General features: G+C 39.2%; 1 pseudogene; it reads left to right on the top strand.

Annotated features, from left to right (window-relative positions):
- Window positions 1-16,710, top strand: part of LOC103257008 — a 37,950-nt pseudogene that overhangs the window by 19,605 nt on the left and 1,635 nt on the right.

Raw genomic sequence — 16,710 nt, 5'->3', positions numbered from 1 at the left:
GCTCTGAGATTCTTTCTTCTGCTTGGCTAATTCTGCTTTCCATGCTTATCAGTTTGTTATTTATTTCATTCACAGTATTCTTTATTACTGTTATGTTAGTTATCAACTCCTTCCCAGTTTCTTCTTGTCTCTCCCCAATTCTTTTTAATTTCTCCATTAGTGTTTTGTATCTAGCTTTGTAGTTAGAGACCAGTCATTCTGGAGGCTCTTCATTGTTTGCATTCTGACGCCAGTTTTCTCAGTGTCTGCTGTCAGAGGGGTCTGGGAGAGAACCGTATTCTTCTTTTGGTTTTTCTTTATTTGTGTAGATTTTTTCTCTCTCTCCCTCTTTCCCTCCCTTTCTTAAATTCTGTTTTTCAGGGAAGGTGGGGTTGCTTTTGCTTCACTTGTGCAATCTCCTGTTCTTCCTTATGAGGGTCCTCTGGCTATGTTCACTTTTGAGGCTGGAGTGTGGACTGTAGGTTGTACTTTTTGCAGTTTTTAGGTTTAATTGAGGGGGAAGCTGTGATTCAAATTCTATCTGCTGATTCCAGCATCCACCAACAGGTGTATGGGCACACTGGAACCTATTTCCCACTGCCTTACAATCTGTCTGTGCAGTGGGATATAGGTTTGGTCCCTGGAACAAAAGGAGTTATGAAAGAGGAAAATAATGGAGGAAGGGGAGGTCAATAGGAAGTTAGAAAGAGAGAAGGGTGAGGGGGAAAACAGACATACATACCAACTAACACATGAAAAAGAGACACAAGGCCAGAGAGAAGTGAAAAAGACACACAATCAAAATTCCCTAAAGCATACCAGTAACCACACAAAGACAGCCCAGTAAAATCATGCCTTTTGTTGCGTTTTGTCCAACACAAACAGATAGTCTAAGTTAGAAAGCAAACAAAAGTGAGCAAAACAAACAGTCAAAATGATCAAATCAAAAGTCAAAATAAGAAATCAGACTAGCTCTGGAATCTTTCCTGAGTGTCTAAAGTCTCTTCCACTCTGATCTCTAGCCTCTCCCCTTTGCTTTCATTGCAGGCAGCTAGATTTACTCACTGCTTGAGTTTATACTTTTAGCCTGCTGCCTGAGAGATCTGCAATGCTGAGTTGCCTGTGTCTGATTCAGCATAGTGGAGGGGATTTGCCTCCTGTTTAGCAATGTTACCTTAGGAACTGAGGTGAGGGCTGCTTGTAGGTGGGTGGGGCTATGCAAATCTATGCCTGGAAAATGACCGAGGTGGGCAGTTTCTCTTTTGTGGATCCTTTCTCTGCTCCTCTCGGTTCCTGGGCAATACACCACGATGAGCTGTGGTGGCGTGCGAGGCACTGGTGATCAGCTGCATAACTGGGTGCTGGATCTGGTGTGCCACCAGCAGCCTGGGGTGGAGGAGGAAGCTGGGATTTCCCTCCTCTGGAGCTGAGCAGCCAATCAGCACCTCCTTAAGATATTGCTGTTCCCTTACACAAGTATGAGGTCGTACACTGGGTGCCTCAGCCAGGGTGGGCCCAGAGCTCCAAAGGGCAGGTGGTGAGTGGTGAGAGTGGCTTTGGGCCCCTCACAGGGTACTTTAGCCAGAAATGGAGATGGTATCTCTGAGGGGTGGGCACCTAGAGCCTCCCTGAGTGACCAGCACCTTGGCACTGGGTGTGACGATGTAGCCGGGAGGGAGCCGAGATTCCCATGTGGCAGGTTGGGGTCACGTATAGTGGAGCAGCAGCAGCTGGGGGCCACAATATCCAGCCCTGCATGGGACCGAGGGTTCCTGGGCCTAGAATCAGTGCGGCTGGCAGTGGGCAGGGGGAGGGAGGAAAGTTAGAGTCTTTTTGAGAACTCACGTTTGGAGAATCTCACAATTCCACCTATGCTGTCACCATCTTACGGGAACCCCCTGATTTGCACTCTTATGAGAGGTTTTAGCTTCTCAGAAATGTGCCTTCCTAAAGCCACAGGATAGCTTAAGATCTGTTGTTCCAGTGGTCACTTCAGTGTTCCCCAGAGGAGTCTTATTTATTCCACAGGCATGCCATGAGTACCCGCTATGTATCAGACACTGAACTAGTACTCAGTGAACAAAACGAATAGTCCTTACCCTCCCTAGAATAGAAAGGGTGGGGCCCTGGTGTTTTGGTGGCCAAGGGCTTGCTGTAAGATGCTTTATGAATTAGTGGTGTGTTGTAACGTATCTTTGAAAGAAAATATCTTGATGAAAATGAGCCAACACTGTTTGAAAAGTACTGTTCTATTCTAAGCCCTCATTTTGAGATTAAAATCTTATGGCCCAAAGAGAGAAACTAAGTTGCCCAAGGTTGGGTGCAGCTAGTGGTAGAACCAGAACTAGGACACAGCACCGAGGCTCTCTGGGATAGTTTTTCCTTTCCACATGCCATTTTTTTCATCTCTTTTCTGTCAGACTTGCCTAGTGGGAGCTCACGGATTTGCAGTGAGGCTAGAGTCTAAATAGATAAGTCAATTACATTTTCCTGGACCTCAACTTTCCTGGACCCTAGAGGATACATATGGTTTGGGGAATCAAATAAGCCAAAGCATTTTGTACACAATCTATAAAAAGAAACTAACAGAGAATGCATCACTTCCTTATACCTGGACTCATATCTGCCAAAAATGAGCAGAGATAATGAATGTATCCTTTTATTTCAATAAGTCTTAATCCCCTTATCTTGATATTAGGATTTGGCCTTAAACTAGATTAGTGGTCTTCAGCTCTGGCTATTAGTTTTAGAACTTCTAAAAATTCCAGAGCAGAGGTCTTCCTCCAGAAATCCTAGTTTAATTGGTCTGAGAAAGTATCTGGGCATTATTGCCTTGGGTAATATCTAGGATTCTTAAAGCACATACTGTAAAATATTATACAGATGCCAACATCTATATTCTGAGTCAGTGTGTCTTATACTTGGTATTGCTCAAAGCAAAATAATTGGAGTATACAGTTATAATAGTTAAATGAAGGGAAAATAAGATGTGTCAATTGACCCAATTGTTAAAACAAAAAATAAAATGTATAACAGATCTAGGTTGGGTCCTGGCCTTGATGTTTCCTATGTGATTTCAATGTATGGAGGCCCTATATGTAGTGGGCGAGGCTTGAGCCCCAGGAAACCCGACAGATTCTGAAGTGTTTTCACCTCCCTACAACTCCTTTTCTTCAACTGTAAAAAGGAGATGACTGTAGAACCTGTTACATTGAGCTCCTCATTGAGATGGTGCTTTTAAAGCACAATGTTTAGGACATAGTAAGTGCTTGGTAATGATCATCACTATTTTCAATTCTAAAATATGGGCAATAACTTCCACCTCATAGGCTATTCATGGGGATTAAATGAGTCAAGGAATGTTGCACATCCAATAAGTAACTGATGATTATAAGACATAAAAAATATGTTATTTCCCTTTCTTTTCCTTTTCATGATAAAACCAGTTTTAAAAACTATATTTTCTGGAAAATTGTAGTCTAAGGGGCATGCCATAAATCCATGTCTCTGTCAGTGGCTCTAAAATTTTGGTCTGTACCAGATATTCAGATTTATGTTTTAAAGAAAGGCAGTGGTGCCTTGGCCCCTTTTCCTAAGGAGAGGGACCCCATAAGTCTGACTTTCAACAAATAATTCCAAAGAATAACAAAAATTATGGGTAAACATTTTCTGAGTGGTATAAGCCCTTGTTACTCAAAATGCAGTCCTTGTTATGGCAGCAATAACCTCCCTGGGGGTTTGCTAGAAAAGCAGAATCTTCATTCCACAAGCATGTTACAAGTATTTGCTATGTGTCAGACACTGGTCTAGTACTCAGTGAACAAAACAAACAGTCTTTACCATGCCCTAGAATGGAATGAGCAGGTTCCTGGTGTTCCAGTTGCTAAGTGGAGTATTTTAATAATAAATTTCCCAGGTGATTTGTGTGTGTGCATAAGTGTTACAGTTGAGACATTTTGGTCCAAGCTCTGTTTCTGGAGAGTTAGGTAACTGATTCTCTACCTGGATCTCAATAGCTGCTTCTTCTCAAAGAAGGTATCTTCATTGCTTTTCCTTATAAATGACAGCTTTAAGAAAGATTGATAGAAAAAAAGCATATTACAATATCTCAATGTTTCTACTGAATTAATATCAGAAGATTCCTCCATTACATTGTTCAAAGTCTTTATTTCAATGACTACTTAATAAATGGATTGGAGTAGGAAAAAGCTCTTCTAAAACATTTCTCTTCTGATAGTTTTAATTTTATTTAAAAATGGGAATGACAAATTGTTAGGTATGTTTTCTTTTTTTAAAAAATTTTTAATTTATTTTTATTTGAAAATTGTGGGGTACATTTAAGGGTTAGGTATACAAATATTCATTGTGCAGGTACCCTTGTTGATGCCCCACCTTCCCCAGGCAGATATCGATTACCATTAATCCCACCTCCCTGCCCCCCCATAGTTTCCTGCTACTGTCAATCCTTTTCTTATAGTATTACAGTAGTTGTTTAAGGTCCACTTATGAGTGAGAATATGTGGTACTCAGGTCTTTGTTTCTGTGAAAGAGCACTCAGTATTTATAAACTCTAATTCAATCTAGGTTGCTGTGAAATTCATGATTTTGTTCTTCTTAATGGATGCATAATATTCCATTGTATATATGAACCATATTTTTTATTTAGTCCTGTTTTGATGGTAGCACAGTTGGTTCCATGTTCTTGCTATTGTGAACAATGCTGCGATAAACATACGTGTGCAGGTAGGTATGTTTTCATTGGCTACTACCACAAAGTTAAATTTGACTCAATTACAGTAACTTTGTTGGCCTAGGTTTAGGATATATTAATTCCTTGCTTATTAGTGTAGTTTCAGCTTGTCTGATGTTCTTTTAAAGATGTTTTAAAACATATAATTAATATACTGTAAAGTGCACAGCCTGATAATTTTTGCATATGCATGTCCCCATAAAGCAGTATATTTTTTCCATATTCCCCTAATTTTATGTTGCACCCCTTCTTTATCAATAACTCCTAATCTGAACCTTATTATTCTGACTTCTATCATCATAGATTAGTTTGGGTCACTCTTGAATGTCATATAAATGGATCATAGGGTATATAATTATCTGTGTCTGCCTTGTCTCTCTTAATATAAGGTCTTTAAAATACATCTGTATTGTTGTGTGAATAGTTTGTCCTTTTTACTTCTGTGTAGTATTCCATTGTATGAATGCATTTTTTACCTGTGCTTCTTTTAATGGGGTTAAGAGTTTGGGGCTATTATGAATACAGCTGACATGAAAATTTGTGTGTGATTATTTTTGTGGATATGCACACTTATTTCTATTGGGTATTTACCCAGAAAAAAATTGCCCTTTTAATAGTTTTCTGTGTACATGTGTATCCTTTTTCCGTAAGTGGGTTATACATTAGGGTTGGAGGGAGAGAAGAGAGTATAAAAGGGATAGGAAGAAGCAAGTATAAGGAGAAAAAAGGAATAAAGAAAAAACACATAATTTCAAGATTAGCTATGTACTATCCCATGAGGTGAGAATGCTGGTTACTGATACAGATCCCTAGAGATCTTTAAAAAATAAATTTTACTGTACATATTTGTACATTATGAGACACATACAGATAATAAAATGGTTTCCATAGTAAGGCAGATTAACCTATCTATCATCTCACACAGCTATTCTCTGTGACAAGAGCAGCTAAAATAGATGTGTGTAACAGACATCCAATACAAGACAATTTCATTAACTTTAACCCCCATATTGTACATTAGATTTCTGGACTTGTTTGTCCTACATATCTACTATTCTGTAGCCTTTGATTTATTGCTCCCCTTTACCTTCCCCACCCATCCCATGGTGAACAGTTTTATCTCCGTGTATTTGAGTTTTCTTTCTTTTTTTTCTTAAATAAAATATTTCACATATAAGTGAACTCATGAAATATTTTCGTGTCTGGCTTATTTCCTTAGCCGACTGTCCTCTAGGTCCATCCATGTTGTGAATACAGCAGAACCTCCCTCTTTTGTGAGACTGAATAATATTCCATTACATATATATGACACATTTTAAAAATCCATTCATTCCTTGAGGGGCATTTAGGCGGTTTCCATATCTCAGCTATTGTGAATAATGCTGCAGTGAACATGGGAGTGCAGATATCTTATGAAGTGGTACTCTTACCTCTTTTGAGTATATACCTAGAACAGGGATTGCTGGGTCAAGTGGTAGTTCCACATTTGACCCTTTAACTACACAGATTTGAAATGCATTTGTTCATTTATGCACAAGTTTTCTTTAGCCTCTGCCACCCTTGAGATAGCAAGACCAACTCCTTCTCTTCCTCCTTCTCAGGCTACTCAATGTGAAGTCAATGAGGATAAAGACACTTGTGATAATCCACTTTCACTTCATGAACAGCAAATGTACTTTTCCTCCTTATGATTTTCTTAATAACATTTTCTTTTTTCTTTAAGAATACAGTGTGTTTTATATATATATATACAACATACTATACAAAATAACATATACAAATTATGTCTTATATATGCATAATATACAAAATATGGCTTAATTATTTGTGTTATCTGTATGGCTTCCAGTCAACAATAGGCTATGAGTAGTTATGCTTGGTGGGAGTTAAAAATTATACATGGATTTCTGATTGTGGGGGGATTGGCATCCCTACACTCTGGATTGTTCAAGAGTCATCTGTATTATTACTTTCTTTAGGAACCTCCATATTGTTTTCCATAATGGCTATACCAAGCTACATTCTAACTGCAATATAGTAGGATTCCCTTTCCTCCCCACCCACACCAGCATTTGTTATATCTTACCTTTAAACAAATCAATATCTTTAGAAGTACAAATGTTTTTTGGTTATATGAATGCATTGTATAGTAATGAAGAAGTCTGAGCTTTAAGTGTACCTGTCAGCCCCACAAATGCATATTGTACCTGTTAGGTTATGTACCTTTCCACCTTCCCCCTTCTGAGCCTCTAATGTCCATTATACCTTTCTTTATGCCTCTGAAGATCCTTAGTTTAGCTGCCACTTATAAGTAAGAAAATGTGGTATTTTGTTTTTCATTCCTTTATTACTTTACTTAGAATAATGGTCTACAATTCCATCTAAGTTGTTACAAAAAACATTATTTTGCTCTTTTTTATGGCTGAATACTGTTCCATTAAATATATACATACTCCATTACGTATTTTCCATTATATATATTCTTATACATATATAAACACACATATATATCACACATTTTCTTTATTCATGAATCAGTTGATGGGCATTTGAATTTGCATCTTTGCAATTGTGAATTGTGATGTAATACACATGCAAGTATAGGTGTCTTTTTTGTATAACAGCCTCATTTCCTTTGGGTAGATATCAAGTAGTAGAATTGCTGGATCAAATGATATATCTACTTTTATTTCTTTGTGAAATCGCCATACTAATTGCCCTAGAGGCTATACTAATTCACATTCCCGCCAATAGTGTATAAGCATTCCCTTTTCATCACATCCACACCAACATCTTTTTTAAATTGTTTTTTTTTATTATTATGGCCATTTTTAAAATTATGGCCATTTTTTTATGATGGTCATTCTGACTGGTATAAGGTGGTATTTGATTGCAGTTTCAATTTGCATCTCCTTGATGATTAGTGATGTTGAGCATTTTTTCGTGTTTGTTGACCCTTTGTATATCTTCTTTTGAAAGATGTCTGTTCATCTCATTTGCCCACTTTTTTTTCTTGCAAATTTGTTTAAAATTTTGGTAGATCCTGGATATTAGTCGTATATCAGTTGTATAGTTTGTGAATATTTTTTCCCATTCTGTAGGTTGCCTGTTTACTCTGTTGGTTATTATTTTTCTGTGTAGAAGTCTTTTAGTTTAATTAAGTCCCACTTATTTTTGTTGTTGCATTTGCTTTTGTAGTCTTATCTATAAGTTATTCGTCTAGGCCAATGTCTGGAAGAGTTTTTCCTAGGTTTTCTTCTAGGATTATTATGGTTTCAGGTCTGACATTTAAGTCTTTAATCTATCTTGAGTTAATTTTTGTATACTGTGAGAGATAGGAATTCAGTTTCATTTTCTACATGTGGCTATTCAATTTTCCCAGCACCATTTGCTTAATAGGGTGCTATTTGCCCAGCATATGCTTTTGTCTGCTTGTCAGAGATCAGCTTGTTGTAAGTATTTGAGTTTATTTCTGAATTATCTGTTCTGTTTCATTGGTCCATGTGTCTGTTCTTGTAGCATGCTGTTTTGATAACCATATGTCCTTGTAGTACAATTTGAAGTCAGGAAATGTACTGCCTCCAACTCTGTTCTTTTGCTTAAGGGTGCATTGGCTATTCAGGTTCTTTTTAAATTCTGCATGAATTTTAAGATCATTATCTCTAATCCTGTGAAAATTATTGTTGGTAGTTTGATAGGGATTGTGTTGAATCTATAGATTGTATTGGGCAATACGGTCACTTTAACAATGATGATTCTTCCAATCCCTAAGCATGGGATATTTTTTCCATTTTTTTGTGTCCTCTAAGATTTCTTTCATCAGTGTTTTATGCAGAAATCCAAAATTCTTTAGGTAAGTCATTTCTTCTTTCTGGAGGTTAGTTTATTCATCCAAAAGTTGTTGATAGACTAGATGTCCTCAATGATCCTTTCCAGCTTGACAATCTAGGAATTTAACAAGAAGGTTTTACAAGTGCCAATTATTTGGCCATTTGAAAAGGGAATGCATTGAAAGTTTCTTCCAATTATTAGCTTGTGGGAGAGGGACTTTCTACAACTTCTCGTTGAATATTGAAAATGTTTTCATGCCAGGCTTACTTTTCTTCACTCCTTCCTGAACCCCCTCTCCCAGAAAGAGGCTTTGTTAAGCTCCATGACCTGAGTCCATGCATTCATTGAGCCACATTTACTGAAGAGCAAGTCACTGTGCCTCATCAAGCAGGAACTCAGGTTGCTCCCCATGGCTGTCATTCTGTCTCCTGGTGCAATAACATTTCCTGGGCAGGCCCTGAACTCTAGAGCAGATTGGTTCTCCTGTTAGCGTCTCTCTCCCTTCCTCATGTGTTTGATTGAGTTAACATAGTCTGAAACCTTGGTGCCCATCTAAATGTTCCTTCCTCTATGGGCATGTTTTAGTCCATGAACTCCAGTATTTAAATTGGGAAGAGACAAGATGCCACAATTCCTACCTACTTTATCATGCTCTAAAGCAAAATTTTCAGAGGTCTGTATATTATTGAATTCTTGATCAACTATTAAGAAAGCGTTTTCTTCCAGTTGAGGGTTTGTTTGAATTCCCCTTGTGTGATAGAAATTGTGTTGAATCTGTAGATTACACTGGGCAGTATGGTCACTTTAACAATGATGATTCTTCCAATCCCTAAGCATGGAATATTTTTTCCATTTGTTTGTGTCTCCTATGATTTCTTTCATCAATGTTTTGTACAGAACTTTAAAATTCTTTAGATAAGTCATTTAGTCTCTAGAGGTTAGTTTACCTTCATTCAAAACCCCAGAAGGGAAAAGGAGGAGACAGCGGTAAGATTACACAGCATCCCTCAAGGCCTTCAGAGAAAGGACACAGAGATTACAGAAGTCCTGTACCTAAGGCAGCCATAGGTTGTGTCAAGAGAAGTGCATTGTGAGGCGAGCGTGAGGGTGCTAGGAGCAGAGGGAGGTGGGGAGGCCATCCGAGAGGGAGTCAAGGATCAGGGAGCAGTGAGCCACCAAGCCACCCTTTGGGGTTTTTTGTTTGTTTGAACCTGACTTACACTTTTAATTTTTTTTAATTTTAAAGATGTGGGGTACAATTCAGGGTTAGGTATACAAATGGTCATCATACAGGTACCCTTGTTGATGAGGTGTGCACCACCATTTTTGATTTGTCCCAGCTGTCGGAGGGACACCCATCCCCATCCCCACCCTTCCTCCCACCTCTGCCATGAGTGGTGGAGGCCAATCCAAGGGGCTGAGCAGGAAAGGAGGGAGGGCTGAGGGGTCCCCTACACCTGCTGAAACTGGAGGCTGCAGTGGTGCTGGCTGTAGAAGAAGACAAGGTGGAGAAAGCTGCCCTCATGGGAGAGGCAGTGGTGGCTGTGGGGGAGGAAGGAGAAGTGGCAGCAGGGAAGGGCTCTAGATGCAATTCCTGGACCTGCCCTAGAAAAGAAGTCTCCAGTAAAGATGAGCTCACTGCAGTTACTTAATTAGAAACATGTAAGCTGCAAAAAATGGCAAGGGGCTGACAAAGAACAGCTATGATTTGAATTTTTCTGTTTCCAGATCATTTGAAATGTGTTTTAGAAACAAAGTATGAATATGACCTATGGTAAAACCTTCATTTTATCCAACATATATGACATCATCTGTGAGCCAGGAATTGTCTAGATCTTAAGGATAGAGCAATCAATTTCAAAATTCTTGATCTTGTGGAGCTTACATTTTTGGAACAGATGATGAATACATGTCTCAGAAAATGCTTGGACAGAAGAGATGAATACTGTTTCCACTAAGGCCTGGAATTGCCTACTGTACAAATAGTCCCAATCAGGCAATAATAGAATAACCCAAGGAAGTCACCAAATTGACTTTCAGGTTTTACATGACCTAGGACAAAAACTCCCTTGAAGTACCTGAAGTTGTTGTATCTATACACAACTTCAGGTAGTTGTGTGTGTTATGGAATAATAATAACCCGGATGCTGGCTGTACTGCTTTCTCTTAGGAGAATGCAAAGTATCTCTATGGTGAAGAAGACATGAACTTTTCAGATGATTCTGGAATTTCTGGTCTATGCAATCACACGACTTCTCTCAAGCTGGACTTGCAGTCACAGAACATTTACCACCATGAAAGATAAGGAAATAAAATGAATGGAAGAAGGACTCTAACTCACAGCATTAGTGATGGACAACTGAAAGGTGGTCAGTTCAATAATGAGTTGTTTCAGCGGGAACTACAGACAGCACAAGTTCCTCATGGCTTTAATGTTGTTGGAACGTCCAGTTTTTCTGGTGCTTCAAATTCAGCACAACATCTTGGGTTCACTTAGGCAGCAAAGGAATATCAGACCTTTCTCAACAAACTCCCAGGTTTAATCTCTTTATGGTAACTTTAGCCCCCAAATATCCAGATGGGTCACAATACACCTACATTGCTGCACATACACGGTGTACATCCACCTGTACTTAATAGCTCATGGGGAAATTCTGTTTATATTAGGCCTTACAACTCCTAGTGGTACAGCTCAGCAGATACGACAGCATTCTGGCTGGATATCTCAGTTTAATCCCATGAACTCTCATCAAGTCTATTAGCCTTCACAGTCTGGTCCCTGGACTACTTATTCTGCATCTAATCCTCTGGCACATGCCTCAACACAACAGCCAATTCTGTGAGGCCACCAGACCTCTCGTGTCTATATGCCCACCAGTTCGCCTACTACTTCACAGCCACCAACTATTTATTCATCTGGTAGATCACAGCCAATACAACATTCAGAATATTTCACCAGGACCTTGAAAAAAATCCAAATTGAAGTCAAACATGAATCCCCACAAAGAAACAATTCTTCAAAATTGCATTCTTCTGGACCTTGAACCTCCAGCAGTTCCTCTTCAGTCAACAGCCAGACCTGAAATAGAAACCATCCCACTGTTTACATAGCTGCCAGTCCCCCCAAATACAGATGAGCTGATGTCCTGTAGTCAACCTTGGGTCTGTATATCAGCTAGTGCTACTACAGGAGATGAACAGGTCAGGAGGAATCAGCTCACACTCTTCATGTTCGCAAACCCTGGAGCATCTGCTGCTTCCAGGAATGTGTCTGGGAGAGTGAGCATAGGCTCTGCCTTTATTCATCACCACCCTCCCCAAAATCAAGCAATAGGTAGTAACTCTGAAACTTCTTGAGTGGGAGTCACTCAATCCAATGTAAAATACATTTCTTAAATTACAGATCTATCATAGAAACAAAGAACAAAGTACCATATTTCTCACTCATAAGTGGACCTTGAACAATTATAATGCTGTAAGAAAGGGATTGGCAGCAGGGGGAAACTGTCAGGGGGGGGGATGAGATTGGCAGCTGAGGGAAACTGCTAGGGGAGGGAGGGACATATCTCATCAACAAGCGTACCTGCATAATCAATGATTATATACCTAACCCTGAATTGTACCCCACATCTTTATAATAAAAATAAATAAATAAGTGAAATTACAGTTTCCCCCAGTAAATCTCCTGCAGTCTCACCAGGAGTGATGTCCTTTGCCTTTGAATTTACACATCTTCTAAGCCATCTTGATCAGTATATAGAAACAGAATATTTCTCACCTCATGGACCCTGTTTTAGTACACATTGATAGAATGAGTGAGGCATAAGAATTAAGAATGGGGTCTGATGTTGCTGGCTACACACAAGTTCTATTGGGACACCAGAAGGTCAGAATGGAATGACATCAAAGAGAACTTGAGACTCAAAAGAAAAAGGTGGAAAAATGAAAATCTGAGGTCAATGAAATGGAAAATAATCTAACTCAAGATGGGGTTCTGGTAAGATGGCAAAGGCATAGGGGGACCTGTGAGATTCTCCAAACATGAGTTCCCAAAAAGACTCTTACTTTACTTCCGCCATCCCCCAGCCCACCACCAGCCATGCTGGTGTGAGGCCTGGGGACCTTTGGTCCCACGCAGGGCCGGATATAGCGGCCCCCTGCTGCTGCTGTTCCACCATATGCAACTCCCACCTGTATGGGAGTCTCGGGTCTCGGCCCCCTCCCTGGCTACATCGTCTCTCACCCAGCACCTAGCACCAAGTTGCTAGTCACTCAGAGAGGCTCTGGGCACCCACCCCTCAGAGACACTGGTCCCATTCCTGGCTGAAGTACCTGTGAGGGGCCCAGGGCCACTCTCACCGCTCACCACCTGCCCTTTGGAGCTTTGGAGCTCTGGAGCCCTGGACCCACCCTGGCTGAGGCACTCAGCATGTGACCAAAGCTTGGGGATCCAGGCAAGTGGAGAGAAACGGATCTGCGAAAGTGAAACTGCTTCGGCCTTTCTCCAGGAAGAGATTTCCATTGCCCCACCCACCTATCAACACCCCCCACCTTGGTTCCTAAGGTAATGTTGCTAAACAGGAGAAAACCCCCACCCCTATGCTGAATCTGACAAAAACAACTCCCAGGCAGCAGGCTAAATAAATAACAAACCCAAACTGTGAATAAATCTAGCGGCCTGCAACAAAAAACAAAGGGGAGAGGCCAGAGATCAGAGCTGAAGTGACTTTAGTGTGATCTCTTATTTTGACTTTAGATTTTATCATTTTGAAGTTTTGATCACTTTTGTTGTTTACTTTCTGACTTACACTGCTTCATGATTTTACTGGTCTGTCTATGTGTAGCTACCAGTATTCTTTAGAGAATCTTCTTACGTGTCTTTTTTCACTTCTCTCTGGTCTTGTGTCTCTTTCTTACCTGATAGTTGGTATGTATGTCTGTTTTCCCGCTTGCTCTTCTTTCTTTCTAACTTCCTATTGACTCCTCCTTCCTCCATTATTTTCCTCTTTTATACCCCCTTTTAATCTAGGAACCAAGCCCACATACTGCTACATGGACAGATTGTAAGGCAGAGGGAAATAGGTTCCAGTGTGCTCATACACCTGTTCATGGATGATAGAATCAGCATATACATTCTGAACCATAGCTTCCCCCTCAACTAAACCTCAAAACAGCAAAAAGTACAGCCCACAGCCCACACTCCAACCTCAAAAGTGAACAAAGCCAGAAGACCCTCATAAATAAGAACAGGATATTGCAGAAGTGAAACAAAAGCAACTCCACCTTCCCTCAAAAACAGAATTAAAGAAGGGGAGGGAAAGAGGGATAGAAAGAAAAATCTAAACAAATGAAGAAAAACCAAAGGAAGAGTATGGGTTTCTTCCAAACCCATGGGAGGGCAGACACTGAGAAAACTGACTTCGGAATGCAAACAATGAAGAGCCCCCAGAATGATGGGTCTCAAACTACAAACCTAGATATCAAGACATTAATGGAGAGATTAAAAAGAATTGATGAGACACAAGAAGAAACTAGGAAGGAGCTGATATCTGAGATAACAGTAATAAATAATACTGTGAATGAAATAAATAACAAACTGATAAGCATGGAAAGCAGAATTACCCAAGCAGAAGAAAAAATCTCAGAGCTTGAGGACCAAAATATAGAACTAAACCAAACTCTTAAAAACACAGAAAATAAGCTCAAAAAGACAGAACAAAACCTTCAAGAGATGAACAATTACTTCAAGAGACCAAACCTAAGAGTAGTTGGCCTTGCTGAGGCAGAAAGAGAGACAGAGACCACACTGTAACAAACTTTCCATAACAAACTTTCCATAGGCCATTGCTTAGATTTTCAGATTAAATTACTGAAACCTTCTTAATAGTTTTGTTTTCACCTCTAGTCAAGCTGTACCTTAGACAAGCTTCACTACATGCCAAAGCTCCCATACTGTGGTTTTGTTTCAGGCCATTGTCATGGCAATTTCCCCCCTCTCCCTTTTTCCCTTTGTACACTTAATTACTTGTTACATTACAATTGACTCATATGGTCACAGTATAAATTTAGATTTTTAACTACTAACCTGGTTTATTTTTAAGCCAGGTCTCATTCACTTAGGATATATTTTAGGTAAGAGTAAGGTTATATGATAGTACAGGTAAGTATAATTATTAGTATATAAAACTTATAGTAGAAATAATTATATAAGTTTTGTGCTTGGGAACTATCTTCCAATATGCTTGTGTATGGTATATAAAAACCCAGTCACAGGTGTATTGGAGGGTGGAACCTCGGCATATTTTCTCACTTTTACAAGTGTTATATATTTACATATTAGCATTTATTGGGGGATGTTGATACCAGTGTCTCTCTCATCCTTATTACAATATTGATTTAGGGTTTGTGGGACACTGCAATTAGCGTTCTTCTTTTATCTCCCAGTTTATACTTATTTAGTTGTAATCTTGATATACAGTAAAATCAATGTATTATAAATATTATTATGCATACTTGTATAAGAACACCCATGCTTGATTGAATATTAAATTGTAACTATTATTATATTTACTTGGATTGTATTAATATAAATATAGCCTTTAATTGAAGTTTTGTAAAATCATCATGCTTCAAGGACTTTGTTATCTACTCTGTCTGGAACATGTGGATCTTGTGATGCATATTTGGAACAATGTGATGTGCGTCACAAGGATCCATGTGCTCCCAGCAGAAATATATTATCAAACAATTGCTGGGGACTACAAAAAACAGTATATAAGTTTACATTTAACCTGAATAAACTTGGAACAGTTCTGATAAGACTGAACCCAGAAGAGCTGCCTCCGAGTCGTTTCTTCTTCACCATGTCCTGACTCTCCCAATTCAGGTTCATTCCCCCTCAGTCAGAGCCGGTCTCCGACAGATACCCAAGCCAGGTGAAGATCCAACAAAGAAAGAGAACTACAGGCCAATATCTTTGATGAACATAGATGCTAAAATTCTCAACAAGATCCTAGCAAACCAGATTCAACAATACATCTCAAAAATCATCCATCATGACCAAGTAGGCTTCATCCCTGGGATGCAAGGCTGGTTCAACATTTGTAAAACCATAAATGTAATTAAATACATCAACAGATGTCAAAACAAAACCCACATGATTATATCATTAGATGCAGAAAAAACTTTTAATAAAATCCAGCACCCCTTCTTGATAAAAACCCTCAAACATCTAGGCATTCAGGGAACATACCTAAAATAGTAAAAGCCATCTACGAGAAACCCACAGCCAGCATACTTCTAAATGGACAAAAATTGGAACCATTTCCCCTGAAAACTGGAACAAGACAAGGATGCCCACTCTCACCCCTCCTGTTCAACATAGTATTGGAAGTACTGTCTCGAGCAATCAGAGAAGAGAAGACAAGCAGGGGTATCCAAATATGAAAAGAGAAAGTCAAGTTATCTCTCTTTGCAGTCAATATTATTGTGTACCTTCAAAACCCAGGAGAATCTGTCAAAAACCTCCTTATACTGATAAAGGTCTTTGGCAAAGTCTCAGGATACAAAATAAATGTGCAAAAGACAATCGCATTTCTTTACACCAATAATAAACAAACAGAAACCCAAATAAAAAACACAATTCCATTCACAATAGCCACAAAAAAATGAAATAGCTTGGCATCTTCCTAACCAGAGACGTGAATGACCTTTATGATGAAAACTTCAAAACATTGCTCAAAGAAATCAAAGATGACACAAACAAGTGGAAAAATATCCCATGCTCATGGATTGGAAGAATCAACATTGTGAAGATGTCCATCTTACCTAAGGCAATCTACAAATTCAATGCAATACCCATCAATTACCAGCAACATTCTTCTCAGACCTGGAAAAAACAACACAGGAATTCATATGGACACACAAACATCCAAGAACAGCCAGAACAATCCTCAGCAAAAAAAAAAAAAAAAAAGCAGGTGGTATCACATTACCAGACTTCAAACTTTACTATAAAGCTACAATCATCATCAAAACAGCTTGGTATTGGTATATGAACAGGCATATAGATCAATGGAACAGAATTGAGATTCCAGGAGCAAAACCTCAATTTCTCAACCAACTCATCTTCGACAAAGCCCCCACCACCT

The sequence above is a fragment of the Carlito syrichta genome, unplaced genomic scaffold, assembly GCF_000164805.1.
Source record: "Carlito syrichta isolate Samal-C Ts95f unplaced genomic scaffold, Tarsius_syrichta-2.0.1 Scaffold300978, whole genome shotgun sequence".
Taxonomy (NCBI): domain Eukaryota; kingdom Metazoa; phylum Chordata; class Mammalia; order Primates; family Tarsiidae; genus Carlito; species Carlito syrichta.
The sequence above is the reverse complement of the archived record's forward strand: the minus strand, read 5'-3'. Positions and strand labels throughout refer to the sequence as shown.